This window comes from Lontra canadensis, unplaced genomic scaffold (genome assembly GCF_010015895.1).
Source record: "Lontra canadensis isolate GAN:19392208 unplaced genomic scaffold, GSC_riverotter_1.0 scaffold1, whole genome shotgun sequence".
Taxonomy (NCBI): domain Eukaryota; kingdom Metazoa; phylum Chordata; class Mammalia; order Carnivora; family Mustelidae; genus Lontra; species Lontra canadensis.
This window is the reverse complement of record NW_022630995.1, coordinates 86,028,102-86,047,278: the sequence shown is the minus strand read 5'-3', so window position 1 is coordinate 86,047,278 and position 19,177 is coordinate 86,028,102. Positions and strand designations below refer to the sequence as shown.

General features: G+C 38.3%; 1 non-coding gene across 1 annotated transcript; it reads right to left on the bottom strand.

The window, feature by feature from the left end:
* Nucleotides 1-15,923: 15,923 nt before the first annotated feature.
* On the bottom strand, nucleotides 15,924-16,028 carry LOC116871647. The gene has a single exon (XR_004383462.1). It is a non-coding gene; the product is annotated as a U6 spliceosomal RNA (small nuclear RNA).
* Nucleotides 16,029-19,177: the final 3,149 nt, after the last annotated feature.

The following is a 19,177-nucleotide window of genomic DNA, read 5'->3' as shown; positions in this document are numbered from 1 at the left end:
ATATTCTCTCTCTCCCATTCTCTCTCTCCACCTCCGTGTGTGTGTGTGTGTGTGTGTGTGTGTGTGTGTGTGTGTAGCTTTGAGGAGTGAAGATCGGAATTCAAAGAAAGAGGCAGAGGACAGAAAAATAAAGAGGGAATTGACATTTTTGTGTTTTCAGTTCACGGTCCCTAAGTGTCTAAAAAATTGGGACTGAGGAAGTATTGCGAAATTTAGAAAAGAGATGTTCACTGTATTGTAAAAAGTCCCTCTAAATCTTTCTCTGGGAAGATTGGCTTGGCATTGGTGCTGTGAAGAATGGGGTGTAAAAGAGAAAGTCTGGAGGGGAAAGGCATCCCGCGCCCTGGGAGCATGTGCAAGTGACGGCAGTTGGTGAGAAGGTGGCCTGACCAGCATGGACAGCAGCAAGAAAAAATATTGAGTAAGGAGCATAAAGCCACCTTTTGGAGGTTTTGGAAATCCTCCTGAGATGAGACTTGTCACAACTGCGTTGTGATGAATAGGGAACAGACATGATGGGGGGAAGGGCAGGATGAAGAGAAATGAACAGAGGGCCACAGAGGGAGCTTTGGGGAAGCCTCATTCCTACAGGGTGAGTAGACATGTGTGTTTCTTATCTCACAACTGATGTCCCCCCGGAGTTAGAAGGAGGTCATATGATGATAGTAAAGGCAAGAGCTTAGGATTGAGAGCTTGAGACAACATTGTTCAGTTGAATTGCATAAACTGTTTTTGAGCTTCTGCTCTGAAATGGCTGCAATGCTAGGTGTTAAAAATATGAAAATGAATAAAATATGTTCTCTGTCTTCTGGAATATCCCAGTCTTCTGGCATCAATAAGAAAAAGAAATTAATGAACTTGCAACACAAGCTAGGCTTGATCTCCTATTTGACTGTGAGCTCTGAGACATGGCAGTCTAGTGTGGGGTGTGGGAGGCTTACCATGGAGGCCAGTCTGGTGTTGACAGTCATGTCAAAATGAGCTGATGACCAAAACTGGATGATTAGAGATCCCCAGTGAAAAGCAAGTTCCATCCATGCAGGGAGGGAGTGGAGAGAGGCTCACGTATAAGATGGTTGTAGCTTAAGATTCAGTATAAATTCTGAGATCTCATGATGAGGTCCAGGGAGTGAATATGCAAATGTGCTTCTGCTCTGTAATGGAGATGGAGGTCAAGAACCAGTGTGGGTGATGAGCCATAAGATCCAAAAGTAGGATGAGTTGTTAGTGGACAATAACTTTCGTGCACTTGTCACAGGGTGAAATCGCTCCTCAGACTGCTAAGAAAATATTTCTTTATATCTCCATAAAGCATCTCAATTTCTTCATGACTGTATCCTCTAGATAACAGGAAAAAAAAGTCCTAAATATTAGTTTAGTCTGTAAATAAACTTAGTACTTGTAATGAGAAGAAATAACTACATAATTTGCAGGGCTTAGCAGAAAGTGAGAATGTAGTCTTCCTTATTAAAAAATTCAGAATTTCAAGATGGCTATGGTAGAGTATTTAGCAAACCAGGGATGCTTCTGGTAGCACACTCACAGAACTACACCTGATAATAAATTCAACAATCCCTTTAGGTGACTGTCCATCTCTTTAAAGTGCTTAGGTTATGGACACTGGGGAGGCTATGTGCTATGGTGCGTGCTGTGAAGTGTGTAAGCCTGATGATTCACAGACCCGTACCTCTGGGGCTAATAATACATTATATGTTAATAAAATAAAGTGCTTAGGGTCTGATTTCCTTTCTCTCTCTCTCTCTCTCTCTCTCTCTCACACACACACACACACACACACAGTTTTAGCTCACACGTGGCCATCAGTGTACTACAGCCAGCTTGTACCAGTTGGAGAGTCATCCTCCCCCAGCTCTGTACTTAATGATATTTTGTGGGTAACTTGATATCAGCCATGGTGGGAAAATTTACAGCATGAAATTAGCAAGTACTAGAAGGCATAGCCTTTTTCTCCAGAGAGCCGGTTATTAAACATTTACTAACACACCATTGTATGTATGTTTCTAAACAAAGATAGCTTCTTTTCATTTGCTGTATTCCTAACCCTCAGAATGATGCCCAGTGCATATAGGATGCTAAGTTGTTTACCATATGAATAAATATCCTTCTCTGTCCCCAGAAGAGCATGTTCATGACCTAGATAGCACAGCTGAAGGTGTCATTTCTGCCTACAGAAGAAATTCTATCATTTGAGAGCTCAATGAATTTAGAAAACTCTATCTCTTTTCATAAAGCCTGGCTTCAGCAACTGTTGTCTTCTACCTAAATCCTATAGAATATAAACGGAATATTAATGTTTCTGTTGTCTTTGCATTCCTGCTGGAACAATTCTAAACCTCTGTTAGCTGAATAGATGCCTCTGGAAAAAGATTGCGGGGAGTGGGTCTGTATCAGGGCATGCAAAAAGAGAGAAATAATTCAAAATATATGATCTCAGATATACATCACTTTTTTCAAGAGGCTAAACCAAAGAGAAGGCACCATGGCAGGCATTTGTAGACACTGAGGAGGACAATATGCCATAAAAGGAGCCACAGAGAGAGATTATATTTCTATCAGGGATGTGTCTTGGAGTCATTTAAACCATTTCACAAGGGTGGAGGTCTATTCTATAATGTAAAGGGGAAAACTATATTCTTCTTGTGGTGTCTCTCTTTTGCTACTCACACAGAATGCTTCACTTCTGATACTTGTGGTCACCAAATGTATGAGGACTTTTCCCCCAAGCAATGCTTCTGAGACAACACTTGGGTGTCCCACAATTCAATTTAATTCTGATGGTAACTTGAATTAGTGCAGGACCCCTGAGGATTCAGTTCCACAAGACTGCTCCCCAACTTTAGGCACCAACTACAAATGGTAGGCCCTAGATTACCCACACTTTTATCCAACTTGGTTACAAATCAGAGATTTCTATGACCTTTCTCCTCGAATTCCATTGTTCCCAGAATGGCCCAGAGAACTTAATGAAATACTTTTTCCAGTTTATTATTTAATAATAAATAATGATATAATTATTATATGATAAGGAATATCATAAAGGATATAAATTAACAGCCAGATGAGAGGTACATAGGGTGTGATCTGGAAGGGTCCTGAATGTAGGAGCTTCTGTCTCTGTGGAGTTAAGGTGTTCCACCTACCCTGTATGCAGATGTGTTTATCCACCTGGAAGCAGACATGTTTACCCACCATGCTTTCCACATGGAGACCCAATCTATTATTAACTCCATTTCCAGCCCCTCTCCCATCTCTGGATAATAGGAGATAGAGCTAAAAGTTCTAAGCTTCTGATCATGGTTTGGTCTTTCTGATAACCATCCCACATCCAAGATCCCACCAAGAGTCACCTTATTAAAACATAAGACATTCCAGAGTACCTGGGTGGCTCAGTGGGTTAAGCCTCTGCCTTCAGCCCAGGTATCTGCTCCCCTGACCCCCTGCCTGCCTCTCTGTCTACTTGTGATCTCAATCTCTCTGTCAAATAAATAAATAAAATCTTAAAAAAAAAAAAATAAGACATTCCTATCATCCAGGAAATTCCAAGGGATTCAGGAGTTCTGTGCCAGGAATTGTGGACAGAGACCAATATATATTTTTTCTATTATTGTACCCATAGGTAGGATCAATCACACCTCTCTATATGTATAAGGACACAGTCTATTTGCAAGAAATGCAGAATTAGGGAAATATTGTTTGAGTTTTTATATAATCTACTAAAAACTCAAAGCACAAATGCCATATGTCTTACTACTACTGCCTCCTTTTTCTCTCTCTTCCTCTCCTTTCTCCCTAGATATGCTCCTCTTCTCTCTTTCCCCACTATTTTCCATTCTCCCTTTTCTCCTCTGTACTTCTGCCTTCGGTGCCTCCCTTCTACAGGCAATCAACGGTGAAGCAGCTTGCTGAGTGCACCTGGAAGGAAAAAATAAAGAAATCGGACTAGAGTTCCATCTCGGAGCATTTTCCATTCCCAAGAGTTGAAGCACTGAGACCTCTGGGTGGGCACAGGCAGATCTGAAACTAGGTGTATTTACATTTTGGCATATTTCCAGGTGTATTATATACATTTTAGAAAATCTTACATTAATTTTTTATGGAAAAAAGATTAATTCTGACATTTTATGCATCTTTAGGTGACTCTATTATTTTCCTTTCTCCCATACCCTCCCTCACATGGCTGAGAGAGTCCTGTGTGTGTATCAAATCTTATTTCATTTTCTTCTTCCTAGACACATAGAAGGACTATATTTTCCACGTTTTTTTGGAGCTCAGTGGAAGCTATGTGACTGAATTAAAGCCAGTGGAAATAAAGCAAACCTAGCTATACAAAATCCATGACTGACTATGTTCTCCCTTATTGCATTTGTCATCATTTGCTTAAAATGACAGTGTACAAGGTGTTAGATCACTGAGTTAACCACTTAGAGGGGAACTCCAACGGGATGCCTCCCTCTCCTCATCAGACTGTAACATGAGCAAGAAATAAACCTTATTGAGTTAAGCCACTGAGATTTGATATTTGTTACTGCAGCCTAGTCAATCCTATCTTGATTCTGTGTTCAGGAACATCCTCATAGGTCCTAGGATTCATTCTATTTGTACATACACAGGTCATACAGCCATCCCTGAAATAATTATTGTGGTCAAGGAGGATGTGCACATTGAACAAGCTTGGGTCATATGGTGTACTGCTGGAATTGGACACAGTACTTTGGCAAACAAGTGGATTGATATTGAAGTAAGGGTTAATATGCCAGGAAAAAAAAAAACAACAACAAGGAATTAGTTTGTTGGTTTTTTTTTTAAGTGGGGGAGGGAGGGGAAGACAGGAAGCAAAGCTAGAGTCCAAAACATCATAGGTTTTTAGGAATTATAAATAGGCTATTTTTATTTTAATAAATACTAATTTTAAGAATTAGTTTGTAGGTAAGTCTAGAAGGGCAAATTAAATGCAATTTTAGAAATTCCAACCTAGAATACCAAGATAGGTCATCTATTCTATAAAATTTAGAGAATCATGTATGTTTTTGAGGTAGGAAGTTATTTGATATATTTAATGAGAGCAGTTTTTTAAAGAATAATAATGTGGTAGCAGTATGCAGGATAGATAGAGATTGAAAAAAATTGAAGTTAAGAAAATTGTAAGAATCCAAAAATCCAATAATTGACAGGAGTGGTGTTGATGAAGGGAATGACAGAGAATTAACATAATGAGGGGGTACCTGGGTGTCTCAGACCGTTAAGCAGCTAACTCTTGATCTCACCTCAGGTCTTGATCTCAGGGTCATGAGATCTCAAGTCATGAGCCCCACATTGGTCTCCATGCTGGGCATGGAGCCTACTTAAAAAAAAAAAAAAAAAGGAAGAATTGACACATTGAGCTACACGAGAAAGGAAGAACTGACAGGACTTCATGTCTGATATGATGTGGGGATATAAGGAGAAATCAAAGATGATTTAAAGGCTTAAAACTTGCATAAGGAAATTATATCTGGGGAAGATGATGGGCTTCAGTACATTGAGTCTGAGATGACTATTAGATGTTCAAAACGAAAGTTAAGCAGTTCTGCAGCTGTAATGTGGGGAATGATCTGGTCTAGAAGGAAAGATTTAGGAGACATCTACATAAAGATATTTATTGATAAGATTACTCAGTGGGAGTGGAGATTATGTGAAGCAAAATTCTGAGGACAGCTCCTTGGGCAATAGCCACTGTTGGTACAGAGTTAAGACAACTGAGTGAAGAAGGAAGAAGAAACAGGAGTAAAAGGACAAGAAAGTAATGTGTGTCAAGGGAGGGGAAATCTCAAGTTTTTCTTAAAATTGCCCAATGCTGCACGGAGTGACACTGAGTCACTGAGGATCTTGAAGTTTCAACAGAGTGAAGATGCAGTTTCAGGAGAGGTAAATTTTGAAGTGTTAACAAGATGACAAATGGTAAGAAAATGGTGTTAAAAGGCAGGGAGGAGATAAAATGGTAGAATTGAAGGCACATTGTAGTTGAACCAAGGTTTCTCCAGGACTGAGCAGACATATGCATTTTTAAATCAGAGGAAAGAAAGCTAGGGAGAAAGAATAATTTTTGTCATTGTTTTGTCTGTTTGGGTTTTTTTTACTGTTTTCAGTTTTTTTTTCAGAATACTAGTAATAATAATAATGATACCTTTAATGCCACCTAATATGTGTCAGGCACGGTGATAGGTGCTTTTCAGTTCTATTTTTCCAATTATTGTACTCCTCTTATAGATGTGGAAGTGAAAAATCAGAAAGGTGAAGTAACCTGACAAGATCAGTCAGCTGTTAAATGGTGGAGCAGGATCAATTCCCCTTGATGTGAATTCAGTTTCAGGGATGCCGCACAGTCTCTGAAGTGTCCGACAGCATGGGCATGATATAATTCATCAGAAAGTTCTCAGAGAATGGTAGACGATACCAAAGAGCCGGGGTGTAATATGAAAATCTTCCAGGGATTTCTAACAAGGGTCCACGAAAGCAAGCAAGGCCCCTGTCCCTAGAGGTTTCTCTTCTGTGCCCATTTACTGAAGTCAATAACATGAGGTTACACATGGTCTGAATTTTTTATCAGGAATGAATCAGTCTTCGAAGGTAAATGAGTTTACTTTGTTTAATCAGATTTTTAAAAATATATCATTATTCTGCCTTTTAAATTAAGAAAAGCCAAGAACCAAATTAAGAAATCTTCTGAAGTAAGAGACCAACCCATGTACTTGAACACATCTATTGCCTAGTGACCTTTTCCTTCCAGTTGTCTTGTTTTATATTTATTTTGCATTTTTTCAAGTTCCTTTGGAAGTCCTTTGGGAAATTCAGTGGTGTATATGTGGATTTGTGCTGTATATACTGCCTTGTTGGGGGGGTGGTTCTTCTCTCTGGAGAGAGCTGAAGGATGGGGTAGGTTTTCAGCGGAAACACATGTTGGTGAGAAGGACATTTCTGATGAACAAATAGCAGAGGCATATAAGCAGAAGCAAACAAGCTCACTCCAGAATACAAGAAGTAGTGTAGTCTGAGGATGTTATAGAAATACAGAATAAAATGTTTCAATTAAGAAGTTGTTGCTTACCATGCAGAAAGGAGAGAGAGAGAGAGAGTACAGTGTCCTCAGGTGGACGACTCCACATTCTGAGCTCCCCTCGAAATGACAGGAATCATGGTGCAGATTCAATAGGCACAGCCAGGGCAGCAATGGGAACAAACTGTTGGGGATTTTTATCCGAGAACTGTGTCTCTTCCCAAGAAAGACTTTGTTTGGCTTGTCCTGAGGTTTGTCAAGATGTTATAGGCAGGGATACTTTCAACAATGGTAGGGAACGTTTGGACAAAATATCTGTAGTCTGGGTCATAACTGAAGACTGAATGCCAGACTGAGGAAGAGCAGAAGCTCTCTTAATGGACGTTCAGTCAATCAGCATCACAAATACTTGATGATTCTCATTCTCTCTGTAGACTTTGTTTTCTGTTGCCTCCTACTCCTGAGCTTAGGAGACAGTCACCTTTCTTCAGGGACCCAGGCACTTCCACTTCCACTGTTTGAGTTCAGGGCTTACCAAGACTCGGTTATCTTTGCTCTTAAGCCTGGTTGTACCTTCTTTCTTTGTAACTGGAATTGCATATTTTCATTAAACGCTATGTAACCTGATGAAATGTGAATGTGAGGGGGAATGCTAGGGGATTAATTTCCATGATCACTGAGTAGTAGAATGCTTTGGAAAGAATCTATAAAAGTGAGTACCTACAATAATTGATTATAAATTGGCTATGGATGAAAAAGTTATTTTAAAAACTTGAAGAAAATATATAAAACTCCAGAATCACTCTGGCCTCAGGTTGCTTTATAGATATCTTTCAGGTCTTGTTCCACCTTAAAGACATGCAAGTTCGGATCCTAAGGTGGTGCAGTCTGCAAGTGGTGTGGTAAGGAGGCACCTCTGAATTCCACCAGGGACTCCTGCTCAGGACAAGGCCCTGGCTCCACATGCTGTGTGGCTGTTCATGCTTCAAAGCAAGGATAAATATTAAGGTATGTTTGTAGCATTTTCCATGATTCCTCATTTTAATTGACTTCTTCAGTTAACCACTTGATTATGGGTCAATAAGGAACCACTGGAGATTTTGACACAAGGAAGTGACATATTCAACACTATTACAGTGTAATTCATTCTATTTAACAAACATTTTCACTTACCTCTCAACATGAAATATTTCAATATACTTGCATTAAAAATCTATCAGCTTACGGTAAGGATTCAATAGAATTTCCTCTACAACTGATCTTTACATCCAGGTACAAATGCAATATGATGTCATGGGTCCAGAAGAAGACTAATGGGTTTGAGTCCTGGCTTTACCACTAGCAATACATGACTTCAGACAAGTTAGTTGGCCTCTTTTTGCCTCAGGTTCCCCATCTTATAGAGGGAGGGTAAGAATAGAACTTATCTGAGGGGCGCCTGGGTGGCTCAGTGGGTTAAGCCTCTGCCTTTGGCTCAGGTCATGGTCTCAGGGTCCTGGGATCGAGCCCTGCATCGGGCTCTCTGCTCAACGGGGAGCCTGCTTCCCCCTCTCTCTCTGCCTGCCTCTCTGCCTACTTGTAATCTCTCTCTGTCAAATAAATAAAATCTTAAAAAAAAAAGAATAGAACCTATCTGGGCTGAGATTAGAGATAAACTTATTCTAGAGACTCAAGAATATAGGATACTTCGCCTGATGTAGGAAGATAAGGATTTTGGTGAATTTGTACTATACCTTTCTAAAATACTATTAGAAAATAATTCTGATATTGCCATTTGTGACGACGTGGATGGAACTAGAGGGTATTATCCTTAGCGAATAAGTCAATCGGAGAAAGATAACTATCATATGATCTCCCTGATATGAGGAAGTAGAGATGCAAAGTGGGGGGTTTGCGGGGTAGGAAAAGAACAAATGAAACAAGATGGGATCAGGACGGAGACAAACCATAAGAGACTCTTAATCTCACAAAACAAACTAAAGGTTGCTGGGGGGAGGGGTGTCAGGAGAGGGTGGTTGGGTTATGGACATTGGGGAGGGTGTGTGCTATGGTGAGTGCTGTGAAGTGTGTAAACTTGGCGATTCACAGACCTGTACCCCTGGGGTTAAAAATACATTATATGTTTATAAAAAATTTTTAAAAATTAAAAAAAAAAAAAGAAAGAAAAGAATTCTGTAAAGTGAACACAAAATCCTCCTTGATTATCTTGCTGCTTAATTGTATACCAGCCTGGCCAATTGTCAGAAATTCTGACTATCTGTTCATATATAAGGATGATCTAGGCAATTTGGAGTCTCCAATATGACAAATGACACCTTCCCTCACTTCCCTAGACATATTACGACACAGATGTGCTGTATCAACTTCAGTCCAGAAGGAAAGAGTTTGCTAAGTCAAAAGCAGATACTATAATCTCTGATTGGCTGAAGATCATGTTATAAATAAGAAACAAAATTTTTCCACTGTGCTACAGCTTTCTACAAGGAAGACTAAATATCAGATGTCTTTAGTAAAGATATGAAATGCAATATATCAAAATATAATCTTTCTGGGGACCCAGTCTTTGTTCCATAGCATCTTGCTATGATGTTCTGAGACTCAGAAGATTTTTTGAAATGTTATATGTGTATGTATGCATGTATGAAACCAGAATAAGACACGCAAAATTCAGAATTCCTCACATCCTTAAGAAGATATTCCTTTTTTTTTTTTCTTGAAAAGATATTCTGAGGCACACTTCTGACAGCATTCATGGTTATAACAGCTTTTATAAATGTCCCTGCACTGTATGGATGCCTGTCACATTCAATCATGGTCATTCTCACCAATTTTCACATGAATAGTAATGAAAAATTTTAAAAGAAAGGTGAAAAAGAGAGGGAAGGGAAGGGAAGTAGAGAGGAAGGGAGGATGGGAGGGAGAGAGAAGGAGGTTCATTGCCCATTTTTGCCACAAGTGAAAAGGAAGAGAAACTGTAAGTGGACATAATCTTTCTGGGACATCCCCCAGATACCAGCAGCTCCTTTTGGATATGTCTCTTTACCTTTCATTCCCTACTAGCTGAGCTGGAGCTCAGCTCCAGGAAAGCCCCAGCAGAGAGAGGGGCAGAAAGGGTGTGAAGGAGCCAACTTTTCCATTTCCCCTCTTGGGCTCTGTTTTTCCATTTTACGGTTTGCCCTGATTCAGAACGAGAAGGTGAAAACATACACAGGGAGATGCCATCAGCCACTTTCCCTCTGTGACCAGACCACATAACAACTAAGCCTTGATACCAAAGAGTCCATGAAACAACAGCCTGACCATCAAGACAGACTTGTTTCAACTCCTGGTCCAGTTTTGTCCCATGAATGTTGAACTTTCCCAAAGGAAAGAGTGTAGAGCTGTTGTTGTGCAAACTTTCTGGCAGCCACAGAGGCATTGGATTCTGCCCTCACTGATGCTGCCTCCGCTGGTCCTGACTGCCCTGTATCATTAGCCACTTACAGTGATGCAGGTGTTTTCCTTTTACTCATCAGAACCCAAATCCATGGGGTGATGAAGGTTAGCAGCCTTTCTTATTAATAAGAATCTGCTTGGCCCTGTGGTCACAGAAGCAAAATGAATCATAGTTAGAAATATCCGTCTCTGGAACATCTAGGTGGCTCAGTCATTTGGGCATCTGACTATTGATTTCAGCTCAAGTCATGATCTCAGGGCTGTGGGATTGGAGCCCCCACACTGGGTTCTGCACTGATGTGGAGTCGGCTTGAGATTCTCTTTCTCCTCCCTGTGTCCCTCCTCCTCCTCCTTCTCACACTCTTGCTCTCACTCTCTCTCTCTCTCTCTCTCAAATATAAAAAAAGAAAAGAAATATCCAACTCCCCCCTCCCTCGGTATGATGCCACCAATTAAACCATCTAATTATGGAAAAATCTCTCCAATTTGTAAAACCCTAAAAAAAAAGACTGAGTTTGAATTTTTCCTTAATTACGCCAGTATTTAACAGTAAACTTTGTTGTATGGAAAACTCAGCTCACTGTCCCATATATTCATTGACTTTCTTTTTACATCAAGAGAAAAATGTGTTTAAACTTAACAAAAGTTTAAACAAGACTTAACAAAAAATATATACATTCTACAAATCAAGAATCACCACTCAGTATATTTACTAATTATATTTTTTAAGGATTAAAAGATTCCTTTACAAGCAGAGAATAATATTATTAGAGTTAAATATTACTTTCTGCAAATGTCTGAAGTTGTTACTCTTAGGTTGATAGGAATCTTCTATATTAGAGTATCACCAGTTTGTGGAGTGAATGGGAAGAATAGAAACTTATCTCTCACTTCTGCTAAAACGTCAATTCCCATCTCACTGCTGGCCTCTCTTTCCTCATCTGTCCCAGGAGAGGAGATGGACGTAGGGGAAGATTGCTTCAAAAGTGGTCTCAGGGGGCACCTGGGTGGCTCAGTGGGTTAAGCCGCTGCCTTCGGCTCAGGTCATGATCTCAGGGTCCTGGGATCGAGTCCTGCATCGGGCTCTCTGCTCAGCAGGGAGCCTGCTTCCTCCTCTCTCTGCCTGCCTCTCTGCCTACTTGTGATCTCTCTGTCAAATAAATAAATAAAATCTTAAAAAAAAAAAAGTGATCTCAGTATTTTCTCTCTCCCCAGGCCCTTTGCAATGTGACTTAACCACTTCTCCCACCCAGCGGCAGAATTAGTATCTCCATCCCTTCCATCTTAGCTGGCTTTAGTATTTGCTTTCACCAACAGAGTGCAGTGCAAGTAATGGGTTGTGGCTTCTGAACCTCTCAGTCTTGAGTGACCTTGCAGATTCTGCTCTTGCCCCTTGTATGCTGCGACTGCATTAGGAAGCCCATTAACAAGGACAGAACCCAGGAGAGAAAGGCCCAACCCAACAACCAAAGCTAACCACCAACTGTACAACAGAGGTCACCTTAGACCATTCAGCCCCAGTAGAGCTGCCGATGACTGCAGCTACACGTGTGATCCAGACAAGACCAGCAGGAAGAACTTCCACTGAGACTTGTGCAAAGTGATGTCCCATGGGATTTTTTCTTTATTGAGACATAATTTGCAGGTAGCATTGTGCAAATTTAAGGTGATTTAATGTATTTATATTTTGCAATATGAGTACCACTGCAGCTTAAGTTAATATGTCTATAAATGTCACAAAATTACCACTTCTTTTTTTGTGGTGAGAACAACTTAAGAGTCTCTTTGAGCAATTTTGAAAGATATAACATCAGATTGTTGACTCTAGTCATTATTCTGTGCATCAGATCTCCAGAACTTACTCATTTTCTAACTGCAAGTTTGTGTCCTTTAACGACATCTCCCCAATTCCCCTGTGCATGAACCTCTGGTAACCACCATTCTACTCTGTTTCTATGAGTTTGGCTTTTTTAGATTCCACATATAGGAGATATTATACAATATTTGTCTTTGTCTGGCTTATTTTACTAAGCACAAAGTCCATCCATATTGTTGTAAGTGGCAGGATTTCCTTCTCCTCCATGGCTGAATAATATTGCATTGTATATGTGTACGTCAACTTCTCTATCCATTACCTTTTGACAGACACTTAGATTGCTTCCATATTTTGGCTATTGTGAATAATGCTGCAATGAACATGGGAGTACAGATATCTTTTTAAAATGCTGTTTTCATTTCTCTTGGATATATATATCCAGAAGTGGGATTGCTGGATTATATGATAGTGGTATTTTTAATTTTTTTAGGAAACTCCACACTGTTTTACATAGTGGTTACATCAGTTTACATTCCCACCAATGATCCATAGGGCTTCCTTTTCTCCATCCACATCACCACTTATTATCTCTTACCTTCTAGATGATAGCCATTCTCACAGAAGTGTTGTGACACCTTATTGTGGTTTGTATTTGCAGTTCCCTGGTGACTAGTAATGTTGAGTATATTTTTATGTATGTGTTGGCCATTTGGATATCTTTTTTGGAAAAACGTCTATTTATTTCTCTGCCTATTTTTCATTGGTTTGTTTGGTTTCGTTGTTACATTATATGAGTTCTTTATATATTTTGGATATTAATCCCTTATGTATGTATCATTTGCAAATATTTTCTCCTGTTCCAAAGGTTAACTTTTCATCTTGTTGATTTTTTGTTTGTTTGTTTGTTTTTTCACTGTGCAGAAAGTATTTTTAGTTTGATGTGGTCCTCCTTACTGATTTTTGCTTTAGTTGCTTGAGCTTTTGGTGTCATATCCGAAAAATTGTCAAGACCAATGTCAAGGAGCTTTTTCCCAATGTTTCTTCGAGGAGTTTTAAAGCATATGGTCTTATGTTTAAGTCTTTAATCAATTGTTGTGAATGGTAGATAATAGGGATCCAATTTTATTTTTCTGCATGTTATTATCCAATTTTCTTAGCACCATTTGTTGAGGGGAATATCCTTTCCCCATTGAGTGTTCTTAGCTTCCATGTCAACACTTCGTTGACAGTATATGTTGGGGTTTATTTCTGGACTCTCTATTTTTTTCCATTGGTCTATGTTTCTATTTTTATGCCAATATCATGTTGTTTTAATTACTAGAGCTTTGTAGTATAGTTTGAATTCAGGAAGTGTGATGACTTCAGCTTTGTTCTTCTTTCTCAAGATTCTTTGACTATTTGAGTCTATTCTGGTTTAATACAAATTTTAGGATTGTTTTTCCTATTTCTGTGAAAAACGCCATTGCAATTTTGATAGGGATTGCACTGAATCTAAAGATGGCTTTGGGTAGTATAGACATTTTAACAATATTAATTCTGCTTATCCACAAACACAGATCATTCCATGTGTGTCTTCTTCAATTTCTTTCATCAAAGTTTTGTAGTTTTCATTGTACAGATCTTTCACTTCCTTGGTTAAATTTATTTCTAAGTATTTTATTATTTTTGATGCTATTGTGAATGGGATAGTTTTCTTTATTTCTTTTTCAGACATTTTATTATTAGCATATAAAAACACAATTGATTTCTGCATGTTGATTTTATATCCTGAAACTTGATTGAATTCATTTATTAGTTCTGGCAGTTTGGGGTTGAGTTTTTAGGATTTCCTACATGCAAGATTATATCATTTACAAATCATGACAATTTTACTTCTTCCTTTCCTATTTGGATGTTTTTTGTCTCTATATCTTGCCTGATTACTCTAGGGAGGACTTCCAATACGATTTTTAAATGGGAGTGGTGAGGGTGGGCACCCTGGTCTTATTCCTGATCTTAGAGAAAAAGCTTTCAATCTTCCACCATTGAGTATAATGTTGGCTGTGAGTTTGTCACATATGGCTTTTAAGATGCTAAGATGGGTTTCATTTGTATCCGATTTGTTGAAGTTTTTTGTCATGAAAAGATGTTGTATATTGTCAGAAGCTTTTCCTGCATCTATTGAATGATCACATGGCTTCTATCTTCTATCTTATTAATGCAGTGTGTCACATTTATTGATTTGTGTATGTTGAAACATCCTTGCATCCCAGGAATAAAACACTGAATGTATTGTTGAATTCAGTTTACTTGTATTTTGTTGAGTTTTTGCATTTAGATTCATTAGGGATATTGTTCTATAGGGTTTTGTTTTTGTTGTTGTTGTTTTTAGTATACTTATCTGGCTTTTGGTGTTAGAATAATGCTGGCCTCATAAAGTGAAAATGAATGAAAGAGTTCCCTCCTGTTCAATTTTTTGGAAGGGTTTGAAAAAGATTGTAGTTAATTATTCTTTTAAAATTCGGTAAAACTTACCAGTAAAGCTATCTGCTCTTGGGCTTTCCTGTGTTGGGAGGTTTTTGATTACCAATGCAATCTTCTTACTTATTGTTGGTCTATTAAGATTTTCTATTTCTCCCTGATTCAGTCTTGGTAGGTTGTATGTTTCTAGGAATTTATCCATTTCTTCTGATTTATCTAATTTTTTAGTCTATAATTACTCATAGTAGTCACTCATGATGCTATTTATTTCTGTAATACCAGTTATACTGTCGCCTGTTTCGTTTCTGATTTTATTTGAGTTTCCTTTTATTTTTTTTTTTTACTTAGTTGGTCTAGCTAAAGGTTTCCCAATTTTGTTCATCTTTTTAAAAAACCAGATTAGTTTCATTGGTTTTTCTAGTGTTTTTCTGGTCTATATTTGTTTCTGCTCTAATCTTTGTTATCTTCCTTCTCCAACTTGGGCTTAGTTTGCTCTTTTTCTAGTTCCTGGAGGTATAAAGTTAGGTTGTTTGAGATCTTTCCATTTTCTTAGCATATGCATTTTATTGCTATAAACTTTCGTCTCAGAACTGCTTGTGCAGTATCCCGTGTGTTTCCATTTTCATTTGTTTTGACATTTTTAAAATTTACTTTTTATTTCTTCTTTGACCCATGGATTGACCCATGGATTGTTGAGGATTGTGGTCTTCAGTTTCCACATGCTTGGTAAATTTCCAACTTTCCTCTTGTTGTTGATTTCTAGTTATACTCTTGTGGTTGGAAAAGATACTTTCTATGATTTCAATCTTCTTAATTTACTAAGACAGGATTTGCAGCCTACCATATGATCTATCCTGGAGAATGTTCTGTATGCATTTGAGAAGAATGTGTATTCTGCTGCTGATGAATAGAATGTATGTGTCTGTTAGGTCCATTTGGTCCAATACATGGTTCAAGTTCAACATTTTCTTTTTGATATTCTCTCTGGATGGTCTATCCATACCTGAAAGTAGGGTATTGAAGTTCCCCTACTATTATTGTACTGTTGTCAATTTCTCCCTTCAGAATTGTTACTATTTATTTGCCTAATATATTTAGGTGGGCTGATGTTGTATATATATTTATAACCATTCTATCTTCTTGATGAACTCACCCCTCAATAATATAGAATGTTTGATGAATTTGTATGTCATCCTTGTGCAGTGGTCCTGCTAATCTTCTCTGTATTGTTCTGATTTTAGTTTATGTTTTGCTGAAGCAGACACAACCCATGGTATTGTGAACATATAAAATTGTTGTTGTTTTAAAGCCACTAAATTTCCAGTGGATTCTAAACAGCAATAAATAACTGATAAAGACTTAATCTGATTGATGAGACTAGAAAGAGAGGTTGAGGATTCACAGTCCAACCTCTTTCTCTCATTCTTCTTTTGGGAGTAAGCAACCCACTGAGAATCCATGTTCTCTTTTTGTCATCCAGGCCATAAACCTTACAGGATTGAGATGCACTGATACGTATTTTTTCCAAATGTTAACAAGCCAGGAGTTAAAGTCAGTATTTGGCTCAAATCAAGACCAAAACCAAATACTGCCATAAGGAAAAGAAGTAGAAATCAAGAAGACATCTAAAAATAATTTTAAAAATTAGCGTAATATTTTAGCACTCACAAATTAGAAGATGATTAATGAAATAAAAATGTTTTAAGTATTTTTTCTAAAAAATATTCCCCACTTTCCTTTCTTTTTACATTCTTTATTATGTCAAAATTAAAAGTAATTTATCAAGATTTTGAATTTTTTCCTTCTCAGGAAATTTTAAGGTGACAAAAACTATAATTTAATTCATTCTCACAAGATGTGAAAAATTCCCAAATAAGACTTTTTATTGAAAACACATAATATCTTTGTATGGATTTTGGCCTTGACACATTTCTGTTACTCATTTTTATGTGAATTTCATTTTCCTGATTATCAGAAGGATATTTGTTCTAACAACTCTGTGTTTCTGTGCAGTGTTAAGTGTTTATTTTAATTTTTAAGACTTTATTTATTTGACAGACAGAGAGAGAGCAAGAGAGGGAACACAAGTGGAAGAGTGGGAGAGGGAGAAGCAGCCTTCCTGTTGAGCAGGCAGCTGGATGCAGGGCTCTATCCAGGACCTTAGGATCATGACCTGAACTAAAGGCAGATGCTTAATGACTGAGCCACCCAGGTGTCCCCTTTTAAAAAAAAACTTTTTAAGGTGATTTTTCTGAGTAGTTTCTGGTTTTGATTTTGTGTTTTTGTTTTTGTTTTTTGTTTTGTTTTCTTTGCTCTATTTATCTGCCCCACTTTCTTTAATCTATGTTGTTCCTTCCTAATGAATATTGATTTAGCCTCCCCTATTTTGCCTGAGTGTGAGCTCCTTGGAGGGTGGGAAGGTGATGCTGCTAAGATGTCAGCTGGCTTACTGCAGGGCCCCTTGCCTCATCTGCTAATCTAGGGACAGATCACTCTCATTTCTGCTATTGCTCTCACTGGCCACCGTGCCTCCCCATGAGTGGCCATTTTGGGTTCTCCTACTGTCAGGGTGTCAATCATTCCATGGCTTCTCTATGTTTTCTCCTAAACAGATACTGATCATGTGTTGGTCTTGTGGCTCTTGCTGGTTTGCATTGTGGTGTTCCTGGAGCACCTTGTCACCTAGTTTTCTTGTAAATGCTGTCCATTTTTCTTTTTACTTTTTTTTTTTTCCATTTCACTGTATTTCTTATGTTGGAATTTAGGAAGATCTAAAAGCTACGCCTCTTCCACCACTGCCATCTTCACAGAATTTAATAAAAAGAGTTTTATCACAAGTTCAATCTTGACTGCCCATAGGAGTAGGCATCTGTCCTTTGTATCTTCTGGCAAAATAACCAGGGTTAAGTTCAAACTTAGGTGCATCTCTGTATATCAGTGATGAATCTATGATCTGGCTACCCTGGCCCCAGAAGGGTACGTTGAATCCTGGGCTGCATATTAGGAAGCCCACATGCACATAGATAGAAACTGTGTTCTCTAGCCCTGCCCTTACCAGGTTTAAAAAAAAAAAAATTAAAGTTTATCTCCAAATGCTAACCAACTCCTTTATATCACTTCTTGATTACTTCAGAACTTGGACAGGAAGAATTTGTCCCTTTATTATATGAAAAATAAACTAGGAGTAAAGTATTAGCACTTTAGCACATGTATCCTTAACATGGAGATTGAGACATCTGGCAGGGCTGCAGAGGGTAACTTTAAGTTTTGGTGGCTCTTACTAAGTGTTACAGGTTGAATTGTGTCCCCCCAAATAAGATAGGTTGAAGTTCTGACCCTCAGTACCTCAGAATGTAAACTTATTTGGAAATAGGATAGTTGTAGATGTAATTATTAACTCATTACATGAGGTTATACTTGAATTGAGTGGAGCCCTACTCCAGTGGGGGCTGATGTCCTTATGAGAACATGACTGAGAGAGAATGCCACGTGGCAACAAAAGTAGATTGGAGGTATGTAGTTCCAACACAAAAGATTGCCTACAAACCACCAGAAGCTAAAAAGAGGCGAAGGATTCCCTTACAGGTTTCGAAGGGAGTATAGGTGGGCTGACACTGATTTCAGACTTCTAGACTCCCCAACTCTGAGGCAATAACTTTTGTTGTTTTAAACGATCCAGTTTATTGTGTTATGGTCCCCTAGGCAATGAATACTCAAAAGGCTAATGGGGGCTTCATATTTTCAGACTCTTCAGTCTGTATCAAACAATGCTGGTTTTTTAGCTAACATCTCTTCTTTTTTTTTTTTTTTTTTTGAAGATTTTATTTATTTTTTGGCAGAGAGAGAGACAGTGAGGGAGGGAACACGGGCTCGATTCCAGGACCCTGAGATCATGACCTGAGCTGAAGGCAGATGTTTAATGATTGAGCCACCCAGGTGCCCCGTTGACGAACACCTCTTGAAGAAAATCTTTTTCCATTAATTGAATGTTTGCCTTAGTCACACCAACTAAGAAAAGGCTTGTGAAGCTCAAGTTCAGTGTCAAATTATAGTAGTTTATTACTTAAAGAATTACTTAGAGAATTTACTAAGTAATATGATGTAAGTGAACTTGAGGACAATGTTGGGGAACTATAAATTTAAAAAATCTCCTACCAACCAAGAGCAATTCGCCACAAAAGTAGAAGGGAAAAACAGTTCTATTTTGAATAAGGGTTAAGCCAGAATGTGATGCGTATCTCAAGCAATCCACTGAAAGATTGCAAAAACAGAAAGAAATCTCACCTTCTTATATAGCCAGGCAGATACAGTTCATTCCATAAAAGTTGCAGGATAAACAATAACTAGTACTCAAATAAGAGGGCTTGGCAGTACTATTTGTCACACAGAGTTCACCGCAAGGTTAAATCTGG